Source organism: Gorilla gorilla, chromosome 5 (genome assembly GCF_029281585.2).
Source record: "Gorilla gorilla gorilla isolate KB3781 chromosome 5, NHGRI_mGorGor1-v2.1_pri, whole genome shotgun sequence".
NCBI lineage: Eukaryota > Metazoa > Chordata > Mammalia > Primates > Hominidae > Gorilla > Gorilla gorilla.
The window spans coordinates 123,085,204-123,106,630 of record NC_073229.2 but is presented as its reverse complement, the minus strand read 5'-3'; the positions used below and the strand labels follow the sequence as shown (position 1 = coordinate 123,106,630).

Sequence of the window (21,427 nt, the reverse complement as noted above, 5' to 3'; positions counted from 1 at the left end):
TAAAGCAAATTAATAAATGTGATACATCACTTTAACAGAATGAAGGACAAAAACCACACTGATCATTTCAATAGATACAGAAAAACATTTGACACAATTCGTTATTTTTCTCTGATAAAAGCTCAATGAATTAGGTATAAAAGGAATGTACTTCAATACAATAAAGGCCATATATGACAAGTCCCCAACAGCTAATATACTGAATAGACAAAAGTTTAATGCTTTTCCTCTAAGAACCGGAACAAGACAAGGATGCCCGCTTTCTCACTTCTATTCAACATAGTACTGGCAATCCTAGCTAGAGCAGTTAGGTAAGAAAAAAACAAGGCATCCAAATTGTACAGAAGTTAAATGGTCCTTGTTTGCAGATGATATGACCTTATATATATAGAAAAACCTAAAGACTTTATTAAAAAAAACTGTTATAACTAATAAATTTAGTAAGTTTGCAGGATGTAAAATCAACATACAAAGATCAGTAGCATTTCTATACACAGAAAGCACACTATTTGAAAAAGACATCAAGAAAACAATTCCACTTACAATGACTACAAAAACAACCCATAAAATAAAATACTTAGGAATAAATTTAACCAAGGAGGTGAAAGATCTGTACACTCAAACTATAAAACCTTGATGAAAGAAATTAGAGAAGATGCAAAAAATGGAAAGATATTCTGTGTTTATGGATTGGAGGAATAGTTAAAATGCCCACACCTACCCAAAGCAATCTACATATTCAATGCAGTCTCTAACAATGTATCAATGATGTTCTTCCCAGAAATAGAAAAAAAAATCCTAAAATTTGTATGGAACCACAGAAAATCCTGGATAGAGAAAGCAATGTTGAGCAAAAAGAACAAAGCTGAAGTCATCACAATACCTCACTTCAAAATATATTACAAAGCTATAGCAATCAAAACAGCATGGTAGTGGCATAAAAACAGACACATTAACTAATGGAACAGAATATAGAGGCCAGAAATAAAACCACACATCTATGGTCAATTGCTTTTTTTTACAAAAGGTGCCAAGAACACACAATGGAGAAAGGACAGTCTGTTCAATAGTGTTGGCAAAAACTAATGTCCACATGCAGAAAAATAAAATTAGAACCTTATCTTTCACCATATAGAAAAGTCAACTCAAAATGGATTAAAGGCTTAAATTTAAGACCCAAAACTATGAAACTTCTAGAAGAAAGCATAGGGAAAAGTCTCCATGACATAAGTCTGGGCAAGATCTTATCTTTTTGGTTAAGATCTGAAACACACAGGCAACAAAAGTGAAAATAGACAAATGGGATAACATCGAGCTTAAAAGCTTCTGCATAGCAAAGGAAACAATCAAGTGAAGAGACAACTTACAGAATGGGAGAAAATATTTGCAAACTATTTATTTAACAAGGGATTAATAACCAGAATATTTTATATAAGGAGCTCAAACAACTCAATAGGAAAGCAAAAACAAAAACAAAAACAAATAATCCAATTAAAAAATGGGCAGAAGATCTGAACAGGCATTTCTCAAAAGAAGACATACAAATGGCCAACAGGTATATGAAAAAATGCTCCGTATCACTAATCATCAAATAAATGCAAATCAAAACAATGAGATATCTCACCCCAGTGAGAATGGCTTTTATCAAAAAAAAAATAAAAATAAAAAGCAGGGAACAAAAGATACTGGTGAGAATGTGGAGAAAGGGGAACCCGTGTGCACTGTTGGTGGGAATGAATATTACTAGAGCCACTGTGAAAAACTGTTTGAAGATTCTTCAAAAAACTAAAAATAGAACTACTATATGATCCAGCAATTCTACTATTGGGTATAGATCCAACAGAAAGGAAATACATATATCAAAGAGATATCTGCACTTCTATGTTTATTGCAGCACTATTTACAATAGCCAAGATTTAGAATTGACCTAAGTGTCCACACAACAGATGAATGGATAAAGAAAATGGGGTACATATACACAATAGAATATTATTCAGCCATAAAACCCTCCACAAAATCCTTTTATTTGCAACAAACATGGATAGAACTGGAGGTCATTATGATGAGTGAAATAAGCCAAGCACAGAAAGACAAATAATGCATGTTCTCACTCATATGTGGGAGTTCAGAAAGTGGATCTCAGAGACTGAGAAGTATTGGGGGGGTGGGCCGTGGGGGAGCAAGGGGAGGTAAACATACACTTAGAAGAAACATACACTTAGAAGAAATAAGACCCAGTGTTCCATAGATCAGTAGGGTGACTACAGTTAACATTTATCAATAGTACATGTCAAAATAGCCAGAAGAGAACAATTTGAATGTTCCTAGCACAAAGAAAAGATAAATATTTAAGGGGATGAGTAACCCAGTTATGCTGATTTGATTACAGAAATGAATCAAATTATCACATATACCCTGAAAATATGTACAGCTATTATGCATCAAAAAGTTGAAGAAAATAAAAATTTTAATTTTTTTGTATACAATGTATATTGCATATCATATATTGATTCTGTTCATATATAAGTAAATATCCTTACTGGTTTGCCTCATTGGAGCATTCAGACAGCAAATAATGTGTAGTTCAACATTTTATTAAATATTTTCCATCTTAGTGGATATTTTGTAACAAGATAAATATGATGCAAACTAAAAAAAGTGCCAAGGCCGGGCGCGGTGGCTCACGGCTGTAATCCCAGCACTTTAGTAGGAGGCTGAGGCAGGTGGATCACAAGGTCGGGAGATCAAGACCATCCTAGCCAATATGGTGAAACCCCTTCTCTACTAAAAATACAAAATATTAGCTTGGCGCCCTTGTAGTCCCAGCTACTCGGGAGGCTGAGGCAGGAGAATCGCTTGAACCTGAGAGGTGGAGGTTGCAGTGAGCCGAGATCGCGCCACTGCACTCCAGCCTGGCGACAGAGCGAGACTCCGTCTCAAAAAATACATAAATAAATAAATAAAGTGCCATACTGAATCTACCAAAAATAAATCAAAATGAGTAAGAGAGACTGCCAGACCATCTTCTTCATCAGAGGTAATGGTCAGAGGCTTCTGAACGTTGGTATGGAAATAAGCCTGCAGGCAGGATTTGTATGCAGGGAAGAGGAGGTTTGTAAACTAGGTGAATTATACCTTCAGAGTGCATATAATGTATATTATACTTTTCCTCTACGTATGCGTACCAGCCGTATTACCTATGTGTCACCTGATCCACCAAGTCTGGACTGAAGAAGTCCTAGTAGGACCACACTACACATGGCGAGCCGGTACTCGGAAGGGATTATTCCGAAGAGGATTTGTAGACACTACCCGCTTTGTATGACCTAGGCCCTTTACACGGGCACCACTGGAGCCAGGAAGCCAGCAGAAAGCTCCTCCCCCTGGCCTGGGAGCGGGCTGTCCGTAGGACCCAGAGCACCTCCCATGGGAGAAACGCCCGGCTTTGCTTCTGGCCCCGCCCCGCCTCCCTCCAGGCCCCGCCCCGCCTCCCCGGCCCCGCCCAAACCCCACGGCCCCGCCCCGCCTCCGCGGCCCCGCCCCGTCTCCCCGGCCCCGCCGCTCCTCGCGGCCTCCGCGTCTTCCTTCCGGGTCGCGCTAGGCCGGGCTTGCGGCGGTTGTGCCGCAGCCAGAGAGTCGGGGAGCCGCCCCCGCACCCAGGCCTTCTCGCGCTGCCTGGTCGCTGGTGAAGCCCGCGGCGCGCGCCTCTCCCGGACCCTGCAGGGTACGGCCCTTCCTTTACTTCTCCCTCCCGTGGGTCTCTGTCTTCTTCCTTTGGCGCCGGGGCGGGGCCGGGGCCGAGCCAGCGCGCAGCTCCGCGCTTTGGGGAGTCTGGACGCCTGGCAGAGGCCCCCGCTGCCCGCCCCTCCCCGCCCGCGGCCCCGCGCCCCCGCGCCTCCGCTTCACGCTTGCGGGGCTTGCTGGGGCCCCTGAGAACTGCTGACGTGCCTCGGGCTGTTTCTACGCTACAGTCTGCCTGCAGGCTGTGAGGCGTCGTCCGGACGTGTGCGCGGCTCAGGGTTGTTTACACCGCGGGGGATTGCGGGTCGCCCCACACCCGCGCTCAGTGCTGCCCCGGCAGCCACGCGTCGGCCACATGCCCGCCTGTGCTTGTGATTCCTGTGCCTGCTGCCTTGATTTCCCTCTGACATCCGATGGTTTTTGCCTAACCAGGCCTGTTTTCTTTCTTCAGGACTGCTACAGGGTGCCCAGCTACAACCTTGTTTCTGTGTTTAGGTTTAGGGGTGCCCCTAGAGTGTGATGATGACCATCTACTTGGCCTCCTTGTCAACATATTTATAACGGGTGGTTTTGGATTTCCTTGATTTCCCAGTAATCATTGCCACAAACCTTCGAGATGCATTCACAGATTGAAATACAGTATACAAATAACTATTATAGAAGGTGAAGATGGTATAAGCCTGTGGTCAGGTAGTTGCGTTGGCAGGATGCCCGTCTGGCTTTGTGCTCCGGAGGGCACATTACCACCAGGTGCAGGGATCTCTGCTTGCTTTGGTCTGTTCGCAGACACAAGCTGCCTTTTCTGCTTCTTGCGTGCACTCCTTGGTTTCTTAAGTTCAGCTATAGGTATATATTTTTTTCTTTCAGGCTCACTTCCTGCCTCCATTATCCTGTACCGCATATTGTATCTGTTGGTTGAGTAGAGAGAGATTCATCCAGAGTCATCAACGCTCCAATAGTCCTTTATCAGATTAAGGACTTGAGGGAAATGTGCATTATGCTCTAGTAGGCACTCTAAAAGTTCCTTGAATTGGATTCTTCTTTCCATACTTATGTTCTGAGTACTAACTTTGTTTTAAACTTCTGCGCCAAAAGTTGGCTTTTCTGAACTCTGCATTTTCAAACTCTTCCCTTCTGTTATTTGAAAATCAGATAAGTCAACTCATTGTAAGATGGATAATTTCTTTACTCACGCCGTGATGAAATAATGCGATTATAGTACTCTGTACAATGGTACATATGGTACTTGCACATATGGTCAGTTAACAAAAACTGCCCCTTCTTTCTTTACTGTGTTAGTCTCATCCTCTTAATTTTGCTGTGGTTAACATTCTCGATCTTAACTTCGCGGATCTAACTCAGTGTCCTTTAAAAAAGGCCTTTATCTATATGAATTGTATATAAATATCCACCTCCGTTTTCTTCTAGTATTGTTAATGATCTTATTTATATTTAATGTGAGATAAGAAGGCTCTAACTTTATAATTTTGTTAGTGTCTCCATCATCATTTGTTGAATTCTATTTTTCCCTGCTGATCAGTCCTATAAATACCATAGGCCCTAAATTCCCGTGTATTCTTGGGACTTTCTGAACGGTCTAGTATTCTTTGGCTCCCTGTGGTGATCCTGGCTTCTGTGATGCTCTTATTGCTCTAGGTTTATAATGTGTTTTAATATCTAGGGATTTGAACGATGCCTGGCATATTGTAGACATCACTAAATATTTTTGAAATGAACACATTTAGTGGGGGCAAGTTGATTCCCTTTCTTTACCTCTTGCCTCCCTCCCCCCTTTAAAATTTTCCTGCCAGTTATTGAGATTCATTTATTTTAGCTTGCTTTTTCCATGGTCAGTTGAATCGTTAACTGTTAGTAAATAAATCCCTTCTGTTGCTCACTCAGAACTTGCGACTAGAGTTGCTCCTTACAGTTACACAGAGAAGCAGCCTGATTAAAAATCTGCATGCCTTTTGACTTTGCACCGTGTCATAGTAACTGTAGTGTGTCTCTCCCCATCACCTGTGATTTAGGATGTTCTGTACCTGGTTTCTAAGAGAAAAATCGTTATCTAAGAGATAAATGGCTGTAGAAGTGTTCCCTGGGATATGAGGAAGATATCCTCATATCCATTTGTATTTTACCATCACAACTGGATACCTAAAATATAATAAATTTTACAATGGACATTTAAAACCTTGTTAGCCCATGAAATAAATGTATGCATTCTTTAAAAAACATCAAGCAATACAGAAATCCTTAAAGGAGGAAGTGAAAGTGCTGTGTGCCCACCTACCCAGTAACCTTGTTCCATAAAGATGATCACTGCTTGCAGATTTTAAAAATAAATATATTTAAGTCTACTTTTGTTTCATAAATGGCAGTGTACCATCTATAATTTTCTATAGCTTCCACTTAATAATAATTGATAAACATCCTTCTGTGTCAGTGCATATAATAGTATCTTGTCTTTTTTGTAAGTCTTTTGGTATTTCATTGTAGGAATAACCCAAAAGTTATTTAGCCAATCCCCTGTTGGCATTATTCCAAATTTATTACAAACAGAACTGCAAGGATCATTTTTGTGTTTATTCTGTATACTGTCATGTTTGCATGTTAGTTCATTTCCTAAGATATGGAATTGCTAGGTCAGAGGCTACACATAAGTGTTAAATTATGAGAGATTCTGCCAAAGTGCTCCTCAAAAGTTGTTGGTAAGAGTAAATTTATACAATTTGTTAAAATATTGCTTTTGCCATATCACATTGCCAAGAATTGTCAAGGATCTGAGATCATACCCTACTTGCAAGCTAACAGTTTCATGGAAACTGGCAGAAAATATGAGACTCCTGACTCAGAGACAAAGCACAACAGGAACGGTAGCCAGAGGATCATCTTATGCTGATTTGCTGGAGCCCTGATTTCCACAGGGTGATGTGACAAGAGCCCAGTGACACTAGCAGATGAAGTAGATTATGTTACAGGAGAGGAGTCCTTAGTTTAGGGAACCTGAATCTTTCATAGTGGGCTGCAAATAAAGCTGTCTGATCTTTGCCAGAGAGGGAGACATTATCTTTATTTTCCCACATGGTAAACAAACCTGCCCTCTGTACCAGAGGGAGACATCTCTTTATCTGCCAAGGCTATTTGCTGTATAAACACCACTGAAAAGATAAAAAATAAAGGCCGTCAGTGCCTCTACTTATATGATATGCAGAAACTTGAGAGACCTGCTAAGATGAAGTGATTATTTTTTATATTTAGTAATTTTGTGGATGAAAAATGCTATTTTATTATTTTAGTATTGCATTTCTTTGCTTATTGATGGGGTTGACTATCTGTATGTTTGTTGGTCATTTGTATTCGTTTTTACTTGCATGATCATATCCTTTGCTTAGGTTTCTGTTGAAATGTTCCTCTTTTCTAATTGATTTGTAATAGCTCTTTACATATTGTGGCTGTTAATGATTTGGTTCACCATTTGCTAGTATTTTCTCATAGTCTATTCTTTAGTGTTTCTTGGGGCTTTTGCTTTATAAAAATCTTTAATATTTATGTTGCCAGTTCTGCTGTTGTTTCCCTTTACGGCCTCTGGGTTTCCACCCGAAGATTATTAAAATACTGTTTGTACACATTTTGTTATCATAGATAGAGATTTTTAAAAATGGTTGCTATGGCATACTATTACAAATTTATTTTTCCAAATTGCTGGACATTTTCCTAAAACATTTATTTTGATAAACTGTCCTTTCCCTGTTATTTGATTTGACACATTTGTTGTAAGATACTATATCCTTAATTTGTTGTTTTTCTCAAAGCCGACAAATTAGTAAGCAAAGTATGTTAGATGTTTACTGTGATTATGATTTTGGTTGAATTCAGCCTTAAAGATAATATGTGTAATTGTTCTTAGTGGATTTTATCTTAAAGAATATGAAGTATCTTTTTTGCCCTGTTTAGTGATTTTTTGGCTGGGAGTCTACATTGTCTTATATGACTCTTGCCTCTCTGTCAGTTTTGTGTGTACCTGATAGGTCTTTTTTGTCCATATGTTTATTATGTTTATTTTCAGTCATTTTACACCATTTTGCTTTACTTGCCTTTCATAAACATCAAACATTCATATAACTGAGCTGAACTTTTATTTCTCCCTGAAATCTTCCCCCTTGCCAGTTTGGAAGTTTGTCTTCTTCTTCTTTTTTTTTTTTTTTTTTTTGAGACAGAGTCTTGCTCTGTCACCCATGCTGGAGTGCAGTGGTGTAATTTTGGCTCACTGCAACCTCCATCTCCTGGACTTAAGTGATCCTCCTGCCTCAGCCTCTCAAGTAGCCTGGACTGCAGGTGCACGCCACAATACCTGGCTAATTTTTGTGTTTTTTGTAGAGATGGGGCTTCACCATGTTGCCCAGGCTGGTCTCAAACTCCTGGGCTCAAGTGATCCACCCGCCTTGGCCTCCCAACGTGCTGGGATTACAGGTGTGAGCCACTGTGCCCGGCCTGGAATTTTGTCCTTTTTTTTTTTGTTGTTTTACATTTTATAAAACTTTAAAAAAAGATCATTGTAGATTCATATACAGTTGTAAGAAATAATACAGAGATCTAGATCCTGTGTACATTCACCCAGTTTCCACCTATGGTAACACCTTGCATAACTACAGTACAATATTATACTCAGGAAATTGACATTGATACAATCTATAGACCTTATTCAGATTTCACCAGTTTTAGTTGTACCTATCCCTGTGCCTGTTTAGTTGTAAGTAATTCTATGTAGATTCCTGTGAACACCACCACAGTCAAAATATACAACAGTTCCATCACAAGGTTACCTTGTACAAAATTGGGTTTATCTCTTAATAGGACAATTTAACCTAGTCATATTAACTATTTTTTCCCCTCTCCTGCAAGTTTGGAAATTCTGAAACCATCTATAACTGACTCTTTTTTGCCCTCATTCTTCCCATTAATAAGTTGAGACCTGGATCTCTTGCCTTCTTTACATTCTTGGTTTTATTGATTTGATTTCTTTTCTATAGTTGTAATATTCTGTTCCCACATTGCTATAAAGAAATACCTGAGACTGGGTAATTTATAAAGTAAAGAGGTTTAATTGGCTCACAGTTCCACAGGCTGTACAGGAAGCATGGTGCTGTCATCTGCTAGGCTTCTGCGAGGCCTCAGGAAATTTACAATCATTGTGGCAGGCAAAGCAGGAGCAAGGGTCTTACATGGCAGGAGCAGAAGGAAGAGAGTGGGGGATGCGCTATATGCTTTGAAACAAAAAGATCTCTTCAGAACTCGTATGAGAACACCACTAGGGGCATAGTGCTAAACCATGAGAAACCACCCCCATGATCCAGTCACCTTCCAGGCCCCGCCTCCAGCACTGGGGATTACATTTCACTGTTAGATTTTGATGCAGACACAGATGCAAACCATATCAGTAGTTCTTCTGTTTGTTTGTTTTTTTCTAACCATTTTTTAAAATTTTACTAGTATCGTATCACTTAGATTTAACTATAAGGTCACTGGTTACTTGAATAGTATGTCTTCCCTGTTTTTGAAGTATTTAGTTCTGTTTTTTTTTTTAACTGGCATACATTTTTAAGTAATAGTTTCAGGAAGAGTTATGGGAAGTATACTTGCATATCTAGAATATTTTTTATTTAATTTTGTTTTTTCTATGTGAATAAGAGTTTGAGCCATTTTTTTTTCCTTTAGAATTTCCTTGAACTTAAATTAGCTTCAGTCTTTATCTTATATAGATGTTAGGTTTCTTGTATATGTGCTCTAGGTCATTTATTTGTCTCTTAATTTTCAATTTATTTCAGTCACCACGTCTTCTAAGAATTTTTTTAAGTTAGTTTGTGCTTATTTCATGGATCCTATAACCTATTAATTAACACTAAACAATGATTTTTAAAAAAAACTATTGTCCTAATTTTGGCATTAACTTTTCCTGAATGCCATTTGCTGTAATTGCTTAACTTGTTTCCCTGTCTTTAAAATGGTTAATTCTGTTCAGACATATAAATGCAGATCTATGTTGACCATCTTGGTCCTGGTCTGAAGTATTTCATGTCATGAAGGTCACTATTCTCTTTTCCAGACAGGTAGTTTCCTAAGGCAAGATGAGTGGTTGGGGCTGTGTGAGCAGGCTTTGCCCTGGGAAGAATAAGTGGGCAGAACATGCCAACTAGTACATATCTTTAAAGAGAACAGACAAGTAAGCTAGCGTGTGCATAACCAAATCAATACTAGAGTATCGGATTTACAGCTTGACTTGTTTTGACTGAAAACAAAAGCACACAGAACAGTTACATCATCCTAACAATTCCTTGTGTGGCCTCTTTGTGGTTACTTCAGTCAATTTCTCTTTCCTCCCTTAACCCTGGGCAATCACTGATTTATCTGCCTTTCCTATTTGCCTTTTCCAAAGTATCACATAAATGAAATCATACAATATGTAGTTTTTGCATCAGACCTCTGTCACTTAACAAAATGCATTTTAAGATTCATCTATATTATTGCCTGGATTGGTGGTTCTTTCTTTTTTTTTTTTCCTGAGTAGTAACTCATTGTATGGATGTAACACTGTACATGCATCCGTCAAGGACATCTTAGATGTTTCCAAGTTGGAACAATTATGAATAAATCTGCTATAAACATTTGTATATAGGTTTTTGGTTGGATGTAGGTTTTCAGTACACTTGAGTAAATACCTCGGAATGGGATTGCTGAAAGGTTTGGTAAGGGTGGATGGACCTTTATAATAAACTGTGAAACTGTTTTTCAAAGTGGCTATATGATTTTGCATTCCCACTAGAAATGTTTGCAGAATCTAATTTGGTATCTTAAAATTTGATTAATTTGTAGTTAACTCTTCCCAGGTCTTCCCTTAAGAGCAAATACTTCCCAGGTCTAAGATGAAATACTTTCTCAGGGTTTACTCTTTTGAAACTGTACTTGATCTTGCTCTTCGGTAATATGTTTGCTAGGACATGTACAAGTATCCCATAAGAGAAAAAAAGATATTTTCAAGTAGATGAAAAGGCAAGCACAGACTGGGAGAAAACATTTGCAAAAACATCTGTCTAACAAAGAATTTGTATCTAGTGTGTGTAAAGAACTCTTACAACTCCATAGTAAGAAAACAACAAAGAAAAAAGATTAGAAAATAGACACTGCACTAAAGAAGATATAAATGGCAAATAAGCACGTGAAAAGATGTTCCATGTCATTAATCAATTAAGAAATTCAAATTAAAACCACAGGGTATCACCACCCACCCACTAGAATGGATGAAGATTGACAATATTAACTATTGATGAGGATGTGGAGCCACTGGAACTCTCATATGTTGATGTCAGAATGTAAAATGCTACAGCCACTTTGGAAATAGCTTGATACTAGAAACAAGCCAAATGTTTAGCAACAACTGAATTGATATACCTATGTAGCTGACCCTTGAACAACATGGGTTTGGACTGTGAAGATATGCTTATATGCAGTTTTTTTCATTAAATATATAAAAATTTTGGAGATTTGCAACAATTTGAAAAACTTGCAAATTGCGTAGCCTAGAAATATCAAAAAAAGGTATTTCACAAATAAATAAAATATATGTAGATACTAGTCTATTTTATAATTTACTGCCATGAATAGCACACATATATATTATAAAAAATTAAACTTTATCAAAAGGTAGTCACACACTTACAGAATGTACATGCTTCCATTTGCAGTTGAGAGAAATGTAAACAAATGTAAATTCAGTATTAAATCATAACTGCATAAAATTAGCTGTGGTACATACTGTACTACTGTAATAATTTGATAATCACCTCCAGTTACTATTGCAGTGAGCTTAAATATTGCAGGTATCAGCTTCCAGTGCTGTGTGAAGCTAATCATCGACACATGAGCAGTTTGTCTCTAGTAAATTGTGTATTACAGTAAGAAGTGATTTCTTGTGATTCTCACGTATTTTTCATCATGCTTAGTGTAATACCATAAACTTTGAATAACACCATAGGACCCTTAGAAAGTGCCACTGGTAATGTCGGAAGTGATTCCAAGTAGCAGAGAGAAGTCATGACATTACAAGCAAAAATGGAATTGCTTGTTATGTACCATAGATTACAGTCTGCAGCTATGGTTACCTGTCATTTCAAGATAAACGAATCCAGCAAAAGGACCACTGTGAAAAAAGAAAAGAGAATTTATGTAGCTGTTGCTACAACTATACCAGCAGGTGCAAAACCTTGCACTTTTTGTGAAATACCACTTTATCTCATATAGAAAATGCAACTCTTATGTGGGTGCAGGATTGCTATAAGAAAGGCATGCTTGTAGACTCTAATATGATTTGAGAGAAAGTGAAGTTAATGTATGACAGCTTAAAGCAAAAAGAAGGTGAAGGATAGAAAGCTAGAGAATTTAATGCCAGCAAAGGATGGTTTGATAATTGTAGAAAGAAGTTTGGCTTTATGTATGTTAAGATAACAGGAAAGCAGCTGCTACTGTTCAAGAGGCAGCAGATGATTTCCCAGATACCATTAAAATAATTGAGGAGAAAGGATATCTGCTTAAATGGGATTCTTTCTCTCTCTCATTTCGTTTCGTTTCGTTTCATCTCCCTTCCTCCCTCCCTCCTGTCTTGTCTTTTCCTTTCTCTTCTCTTTTTTTTTTTTTTTTTGAGACAAGGTCTTGCTCTGTCACCCAGGCTGAAGTGCAATGGCATGATCACAGCTTACTGTAGCCCCAGCCTCCTGAGGTGGAAACAGTCCTCCCAAATAGCTAGGATTACAGGTGCACACCACCACACTTAGCTAATTTTTTATTTTTTATTTTTGTAGAGGCAGGGTCTCCCTATGTTTCTTAGGCTGGTCTTAAACTCCTGGTCTCCAGTGATCCTTCTGCCTTGGCCTCCCAAAGTACTGGGATTACAGGCATGAGCCGCTGTGCCCAGCCTCAGTCAGGTTTTGAATGCAGACAAAGTGCCCTATTCTGGAAAAAAAAAATGCCACAAAAGACATTTATTATTAAAGAAGTAGAGCAAGCACCAGGATTTAAGGCAGGAAGGGATAGACTAACTGGTGTTTTGTGCAGATGTATCTGGGTTTATGATCAAGACTCTGCTTATTTATAAAGCTACTAACCCCCAGCCTTAAAGGGAAAAGGTAAATGCCAGTTATCAGTCTTTTCGTTATGTAACAGGAAGGCCTGGACAATCAGAATTCTTTTTCTTGATTGATTTCATCAATGCTTTGTCCCTGAAGTCAGGAAGTATTAATACCTTGCTATAGGGGACTGCCTTTTATAGTTCTTTTGGTATCAGACAATGTCCCTGGCCACCCAGAACTCCACGAGTTTAACACTGAAGGTGTTGAAGTATATTCCACATCTCCCCAAATGCAGTGTCCCTAATTCAGCCTCCAGATCAGGGGGTTGTAAGGAACTTTAAGGCTTACTATACATGGTACTCTATGGAAAGAACTGTGAACTCTATGGATGAGAACCTCAACAGAGAGAACCTGTAAGTTTGGAAGGATTACACCATTGAATATGCCATTGTTACAGAAAAAAACTGTGAAGGCCATCAAGACTCAAACAATAAGAAAACTAAAGAAAACTGTACCAATAGTGTACATGACTTCACAGGATATATGACAGAACCAATCAAGGAAATCATGAAAGAGATTGTAGATAGGGCAAAAAAAAAAAAAAAAAAAAGGGTGCAGGGGGAGGAGGATGAAGGGTTTCAAGATATGGATCTTAGAGAAATTCAAGAGCTAATAGACTCCACACCAAAGGAGTTAACAGAAAACGACTTGGTGGAGACGAGTGTTTCTGAATTAGTGCCAGATGACGAGGAAGAAGACATAAAAGAGGCAGTGCCAGAAAACAAATTGACATTAGACAATTTGGCAGAAAGTTCCAATTATTCTGGACAGTTTTGACTTCTTTTACAACATGGACCCTTCTATGACATGGACACTGAAACTAAAGCAAATGGTGGAAGAAGGATTGGTACTGTATAGAGATATTTTTGGAGAAATGAAATAGCAAAAAGTCAGGCAGAATTTATAGTATATTTCCACAAAATTGCACCGAGTGTGCCTGCCTCTCCTGCCTCTTTTTACACCTCCTCCATCACTTTCACCCTGTACCCTGAAATGGCAAGGACCACCCCTCCTCTTCCTCCTCCCTCCTCAGCCTACTCAACATGAAGATCAGATTGAAGACCTTTGTGGTGATTCACTTTCACTTAATGAGTAGTCAATATATTTTCTCTTCCTTATGATTTTGTTAACAGTACTTTTCTCTAGCTTGCTTTATTATAAGAATAAATTATATAACTTACAAAATATGTTAATCAACTGTTTATGTTATTGGTAAGCCTTCTGGTCGACAGTAGGCTATTAGTAAAGTTTTGGGTGAGTCAACAGTTATATTCAGATTTTTTTTTTTTTTTTTTTTTGAGACGAAGTCACCCAGGCTGGAGTGCAGTGGCACAATCTCGGCTCACTGCAACCTCTGCCTCCCAGGTTCAAGTGATTCTCCTGCCTCAGCCTCCTGAGTAGTTGGGATTATAGGTGTGTGCCACCACAACCGTTTAATTTTTGTATTTTTAGTAGAGACAGGGTTTTTCCCTATTGGCCAGGCTGGTCTCAAACTCCTGACCTCTGGTGATCCACCTGCCTCAGTTTCCCAAAATGCTGGGATTACAGGCGTGAGCCACTATGCCAGCCTATATTCAGATTTTTTACTGCATAGGGGGTCAGTGCCCCAATCCCATACATTGTTCAAGGGTCAACTGTATAATGGGATTTGATTCAGAATAAAAAGGAACTGAACTACTCTTAACACATAGCATCATGGGTAAATCTGGAAGATAGACTGAACAAAATAAGCTAGACACAAAATAATACAGTTGATCCTCAAACAACATGAAGGTTAGGGGTGCCAATCCCCCATGCAGTTGATCCAGCTATAATTTTTTACTCCCCATAAGCTTAACTACCACTGAATAGCCTATGGTTGACTGGAAGCCTTACTGATAACATATACCGTTGGTTAATATATGTTTTATATGTTATATGTATTGTATACTGTATTCTTACAATGAAATAGGCTAGAGAAAGAAAATATTAAGAAAATCATAAGGAAGAGAAAGTATATTTACTCTTCATTAAGTGGAAATAGGTCATCATAAAGGTCTTCATCCTCATTGTCGTCATGTTAAATAGAGGGAGGAAGAGGATGGGTCAGTCTTGCTGTTTCAGAGATCGCAGAGACAGAAGAAAAGGCACATATAAGTGGACCCACACAGTTCAAACCTGTGTTAAGGGTTAGCCATACATACCATATTATTTCACTTTCATATAATTCTGGAATAAAGGACAATCTGGTTTGTAGTGACAGAAAGCAGATCAGTTTTTGCTTGGCATAGGTTGTGGATAGGTGATTGACCAGGGATCCTTTTAGGCTAGTGGTAATATTCTGTATCTTGATTTTGGTGGTGGTTATGTTGGTTTCTGTCATTGTCAAAACTCATCAAATCATATGCTTAAAGTGGGGTACATTTTATACTAAAGTTAATTTAACAGTATTACACCATTTTAATTAGTTGCTATTTTAGCTATAATGGCAAGCTATGACAGGTGTATTGTCCTTGGATTTTTGTTAGGCAGGGTGTAAATCCACTATATTTTTTTCTAGGTAAAATGTTCTCTATGTTAATGTACAAAAATATATGGCTAGTACTTGGCTAAAGTAAATTCACATAATTAGTATGACTTTAACAAACAAAATATCATTTTTTCTTTCTTCAGTAAGTTCCTTAAATTTATCCTCAACCAGATATCTCCAATTTTTAATATTTTAGTTAAATATCATTGCATATCTGCTAAAGATTTAGGGTTATTCCAGAGTCACAGTTCTTCTCATTCAGATGGCTTATTCTTACCCATCGTTAAACACTGAAGAAAAAGGTAATATATAGGTAATATAACAGTGGAATCAATTTCTAAGTTATGTTGTATCATCGTACCTGTGTAATTAGAAACATATCCTTTCTTGTCACTTTGTGAGATAGCATCTTGGGCAGGAAGAGGGTTTCCAGATCCATTATATCAGAAAAAAAAAAAAAAAACCATTCCACTCATCCTATAGCTCTACTTAAAAAAAAAAAAAAAAGATTCCTTCAATTCCTTTTTCTGCTTTTCTTGCTACTAAAGATCGATTATGAAATATTTCAGAAGTTTAGATATGCTTGTTAAAGAAAGTCTAGGAAAGAAAGAACATATTCTGCAGAACTAACCTTTATCAATTCCTAGTTTAAATTGGTTCTAAATCTTATCTCTTGTTTTCTGATAAATTCATTCCTACTTGACTTCTTGGGTACCTCTTGCTTAGTTCCTGCCCTTTATTCATTAACTCACCAGAGGTTTTTGCACAGTCTAATGTATTCCAGACTTTTTGGATTATTTCCTTGCATTTTTGAGATCTACCTTGATTCCTCGAAGAGAGTGGTACTGTTTACCTCTGGTTTTTGAGATTTTTGCTCTGCTTTTAGATTTTTCTTCCTGGCCTGGTTCCCTTGCCTTCTCCATTTGCTTCATTCGCTTGGATTTTCAAGAAGCTTTGAAGCTGGATAGGAGTCTCCAGTCTTCCTCTTGATCCATATGTTTCAGGTAAGAACGCCACCTATTTTTTCTACTTTGGGGCCTTGCTGATTAAAAAATACAGTCATAATAAAAATGTTTTAATTGGGGAAGAATTTACTTAGAGTAAGAGAGAGGCATATAAAGCCTTAAGATACCATCCTGAGTAGTTTCCATGCTGACACTGTTAGATTTTTTCAATGTTAGTTTTTTAAGATCTAGTACAATTAGAATATCAATAATTATGATGAAGAAAAAGCAGAGCTTTTTCTAATGCTTGGCCTTTGCTCTTTTATATCACATCTAATACGAGAACAATATTAAGCTGTCTTGTTACCTTTGCTGTTATATTACGGCCTGTCTCTTCTGTCTCTCTCTCTCTCTTTTTTTTTTTTTTTTTTGAGACGGAGTCTCACTCTGTTGCTCAGGCTGGAGTGCAGTGGTGCGATCTTGGCTCACTGCAACCTCCGCCTCCCGGGTTCAAGCGATTCTCCGTCTCTTCTCTCTTAACTTGTAGGTTATCTCTTTAAGAAATTCTTTTTCAGCCATAGTTTTTCCAGTTCTCCATAATCAATGTACCGTTTTAACATAGATTTGGAGTGCAAAAACATCATTGTATTTGAGGAAATGGCTTTCTTTTACCTCTCTAATCATCTCTTTCATGAATCTTTCTTTAATTTCGATCAGAGCTTCTTTGTGACCAGAGTCAAGACTCTTATGTATTCAGAAGCTGCTTTTGTACTAACAGAAGTTACTACTTTTTTCATTCTCTTTGAACAGTAAAATTTCAGTATACGTACTATTCCTTCTTGGATGGCTTCAAAGAAGTTCATACATTTGATTCTTACCTATTGCGTTTCAATTTTTATTACCCATTTCCTCTCTTTTTATCTCTGTATCAAGATATGGAACATTTCTTGCGTCATTTTTTGGTTTACATGTGCCTTAGGAAGAGTTGCTGGTTTCATCTCTGTGTTTATTTTAAACTTATTCATTTTAATTCTCTTATGCCATCTACTCTTCCAGTCTCCGTAAAACAACAAATGTTTATTGAGCATATATTGGCATGTGCTAGGCTCTAAGGGTATGGTTATAATTAAGGCATGTTCTCCGAACTTGAGGAGTTCATAGTCTATTCAGGTAGAGAAATATTTCAGCATGTAAGAAATAGCAAATAATATGAACATATAAGAGCAGAGGAAAGGTGCATGGTAGATAAAGTATGAACCTGACCTTGAAGGATGAGTAAGAGAGTGCCAAGCATTGGAAGAGAGGGGGCATTCCAGAGCCATCCAGCCTCAGTTGAAGATTTCAGAATGCTGAGGCATGAAAGCAGGAGTGCTGCTGAGGGCATGGTGGAGGTTCTGGTGGGTCTACAGCAAGGGTAGTGGGTGTGGACATGAAAGGGAAGGGGAAGGCGGGCTCAAAGTTAGATTGAATGTTCTTGTATATCATGTTATCAAAAAGACAGCCTTCCTTTAATGGTACCTCTGTGTATATGAGAAGAATTAGGAAGAAGAAAACCTGGGAGGAGACTGAGAAGTTACCAGAGGCAAGAGGGGGCATAAGAGCACAAGTTGGTGTAAAAGCTAGAGGGGGCCAGCCAGGAAAGAGAGCTGATAGGAATTTCAGATGCTACATCAAATTCACATTATCATTCCCCTCTTTTCTCCATTGATGCTTTCTTTCATTCCCCTATGTTTTGATTTCTAGATTCAACCAGAAAAGTCCTTCCTCAAAATAGTATGTCTTGATCAGTTTCAGCAGGATTCAGAAATAATGAGCATTTAAGGGTCGGCCTTTTTTCTTGATTCATTACCACATTGAACATTCTAATTACATTTTGGTACTATGTAGCAAAGCTGTCTAAACTTGCTCTTTTTTTTTTTTTCTATGACTTCATTGACATGTCTCTGTGGGCTCTTTTGCAAGTAAATATTGTGTTACAATTTGCCTTGTATGTATGCCTGTGCCTTATTGCCTGTCCTTTTTGTGTTTTTCCATGTTTTTTCACTTTAGTGTAACTTGAGAATAATCCTCTTTTGAGTTTTAAACTTGTTTTCAGGTTCTTTCATCTTACTGTGAATCTAGCCTTTGCTGTCCTGGCTCTGGTTCATTCTGATTGCTGCCTTTGTTATTTTATTAACAGTCCTTTTCCTTCCTCTTTTTCCCTTCGAAGTACAAGCCGACTTCTCGGCAGCTCCTGCCATCCTGCTTCTCTCCGCCTCATCGATTCCTCATCTCACTTCAAATCTCAGTAGGAAACATATGTTCTCCCTTGTCTATACCTCTTAATTTCTCTTTTCCACTATTACTGCTTTCTCTGTAATTGTATTATTTAACTTCGTTAAGCATTTTGTAATATGGAAGATGTGGTTTAAACCTAAGTTGTATTATAATAAAATCATGTTGTATAAAAGCAAGTTGTTTCCCAAGGAGTATGAAAGTCTCATGATACAAGTTAAAATGGCTGTTGTTTTGGTATTCCTTGATTGTGCTAGTATAAATGTTCAGTGTAGAGAATTTCTCACTTCATAGTCATTGCTTATCAGTGATTGGATTAAGCAACAAATGAAATGAAGATCCCCCTAATTCTGACTTATTCTAAATGGAAAATAATATTTTTATATGTTGTGAGTCCTTAAAATTAAAATAGCTTTTTGAATGAACAAAAAAAGAAAATGTCTCCCAGAAGGTCCATTTTATAATCACTCTTTTGGACAAATGAAGTGTTCCTGACTAATATTTATTTATTTGCACCAGGTGGGAAAAATAATTTTATCTTTGAATCCCATTCTCCTCATAAAATAGTTATTGTATCTTTTACACTTGGTTCATTGCCCATAGGGATATTCATTGGTTACCACAAATTGCCTCCATGCCTTGGCAAAAGTCCAGACAGCGCCTGGACAATTTGGACTTCTGCGTTGGTCGTAGCTCTCCACATGAGTCCTGAGACAATGGCTCCATTCCCTTTTTCAGCTTCATTTCCCAGGGAAAAGTAGAGAGAGCTATCCTTTCTTCTCCATATGTTCTTCCCCACCCCTAAAACACTTTTATGTGTCATCTTAGTAGATTGGAAAGGAGTTTAGAATCAATGAAGGATGTTAGCAATGGGTTTGTACATTTCTCTTTTTTAATTCTATGCCTTGCTTATTTTCAAAAACAGGTTTTAACTTCTATAACATTTTCCGAATAGCACTGCTGGAAAAAGAATAAATATATTTGCTTTTTTGGTATATCAGACTCTGCATTTCCTTCCTTTAAAAATTTCTTTTGCCATTTTTAACTTTATTTCCTGAAAAAATTAGCATTAAATATTATTTTTATCCATAGTTGAAAAAAACTAAAGCATCAATTTTACATTTCTATATTGAAGAAGTTTGAACATATAACACATATATTTACAGTTTATAACTCACTTTTACATATGTTGCCTCAATGCAAAATTTTGCTTAACTTTAACACAGCTTAAACATAATATTGCCCATATGACAGTCTTGCTGCTTTTGATATTATCTTATAATCTACAATGGTAAAAGCTGGGAAACAGTTTCAAAGTTTGTAGCTTGGTATGTCAAACAGAATTTGACTTTCACAATTTGTCTAAAATCTTTTTGCCAAAAATGCACAACACAGTTTTACAAAGAAAGGGGGAGGAGCTTAGTTGAAGCAATTTATAGACCGTGGAGTGAGAAGTGATGTCCAGAGATTAAGCAGTCAACTTATTCATCCACTGTGGCAGATGGTTTTCTGTCCTTCCCTTGATGGTTTCCAGGAATAACACATCCATAGTCTTCTAAATTAGCTGATTTGTCAATTGATTTGAATACATCAATATAGGTTGTTCTTTATATCCTAAATTTTATTTTTGCAGTTTAACTTGTTAATTCTTTTTCTTTTTGAAAAGAGAATACTCAACTTCTTTGGAAAATGGTTCTTAATTTATCTGCAGCCCTATTTTGAAATAAAGTGTATATGGTAAAAGAAAGATTTGTACCATTTCAATTTTTTTTGTTAAGGATTGAGACTTGAGTGGCAAAAAGTTGTCTGTCTGTTTTTGAGACAGGGTCTTGCTCTGTGGTCCAGGCTGGAGTACAGTGACACGATCATGACTCACTTCAGCCTTGAACTTCTGGGCTCAAGTTATCCTCCAGCCTCAGCCTTAAATATATATATATTTTAATTTGACAAATTTATACTTGTGGTAGGTGAAATGTTTGAATAAAGAAGTAATATAACAGGTAGTTATTTTTCCCCCAATTATAACATGACATACTTCAGTACTTGCTATTATATGTCCTGAGGTGAATCTGGTTCATTGACTCATGAGTACATCCATTAAGTGTGTGCTACAGAAACACCTTATTTATTTATTTGTTTGTTTGAGACAGGGTCTGGCTCTGTCACCCAGGCTGGAGTGCAGTGGTGCAATCTCGGCTCACTGCAACTTCCGCCCCACCGGGCTCGAGTGATTCTCCCACCTGGGCCTCCCAAAGTGCTGGGATTACAGGTGTGAGCCATCATGCCCAGCCTATTTATTTTAATATATGCTTTGTTGCCCTTCTTTGGAAAAAGTCTTATCCTGGTTATTCTGTTATTTCTTGTTCTTGTGCTGCAAATCCCTCCATTTGGTGAGTCCACTGACTATCTCTCATCGTGGTTCATTTTCTATTCTGGTCTGTAACTTTTTACTGTGATGCATCATTAGTAAAGGTTTAGTCTTTTCTATGTTTTGGAAGCATTCCTGCAAAGAGTTTTCACATTTGCTCTTACCAGGTCCTAAAGTTTTACCAGTTCAGGACTACTTTTCTTTTTTCAGTTTTTGGCATGAGGAAAGGGTGGGATTCTAAACCATGAAGGTTGTGTGAATTTAGGCCCACACTCTATGCATGGTTCATGCCTCATATGGTTCTGATTTCCTCTGGTGACTTTCCCCCCATTGCCTTAGTTGATGTCATGCCTACTTGGGTTTCCTGGCCAGTGAGCTAAGTTTTTATAGTCCTGGTTTCATGGACAGG

General features: G+C 37.8%; 1 protein-coding gene across 7 annotated transcripts in view; it reads left to right on the top strand.

Moving 5' to 3' along the window:
• Positions 1 to 3,524: 3,524 nt before the first annotated feature.
• The window catches only part of FBXL4 (F-box and leucine rich repeat protein 4), a 73,980-nt gene continuing 56,077 nt past the window's right edge, over positions 3,525 to 21,427 (top strand). For 2 of the 7 annotated variants that reach the window (XM_063707789.1, XM_031012495.3), the window contains exons 1-2: positions 3,547 to 3,724; positions 16,319 to 16,436. The gene's annotated coding sequence lies outside the window, so the exon portion shown is untranslated. Of the gene's footprint in view, positions 3,725 to 16,318; positions 16,437 to 21,427 lie in introns of all 7 variants that reach the window. The other 5 variants (XM_031012493.3, XM_031012496.3, XM_031012494.3 and 2 more) reach the window with 5 other exon arrangements.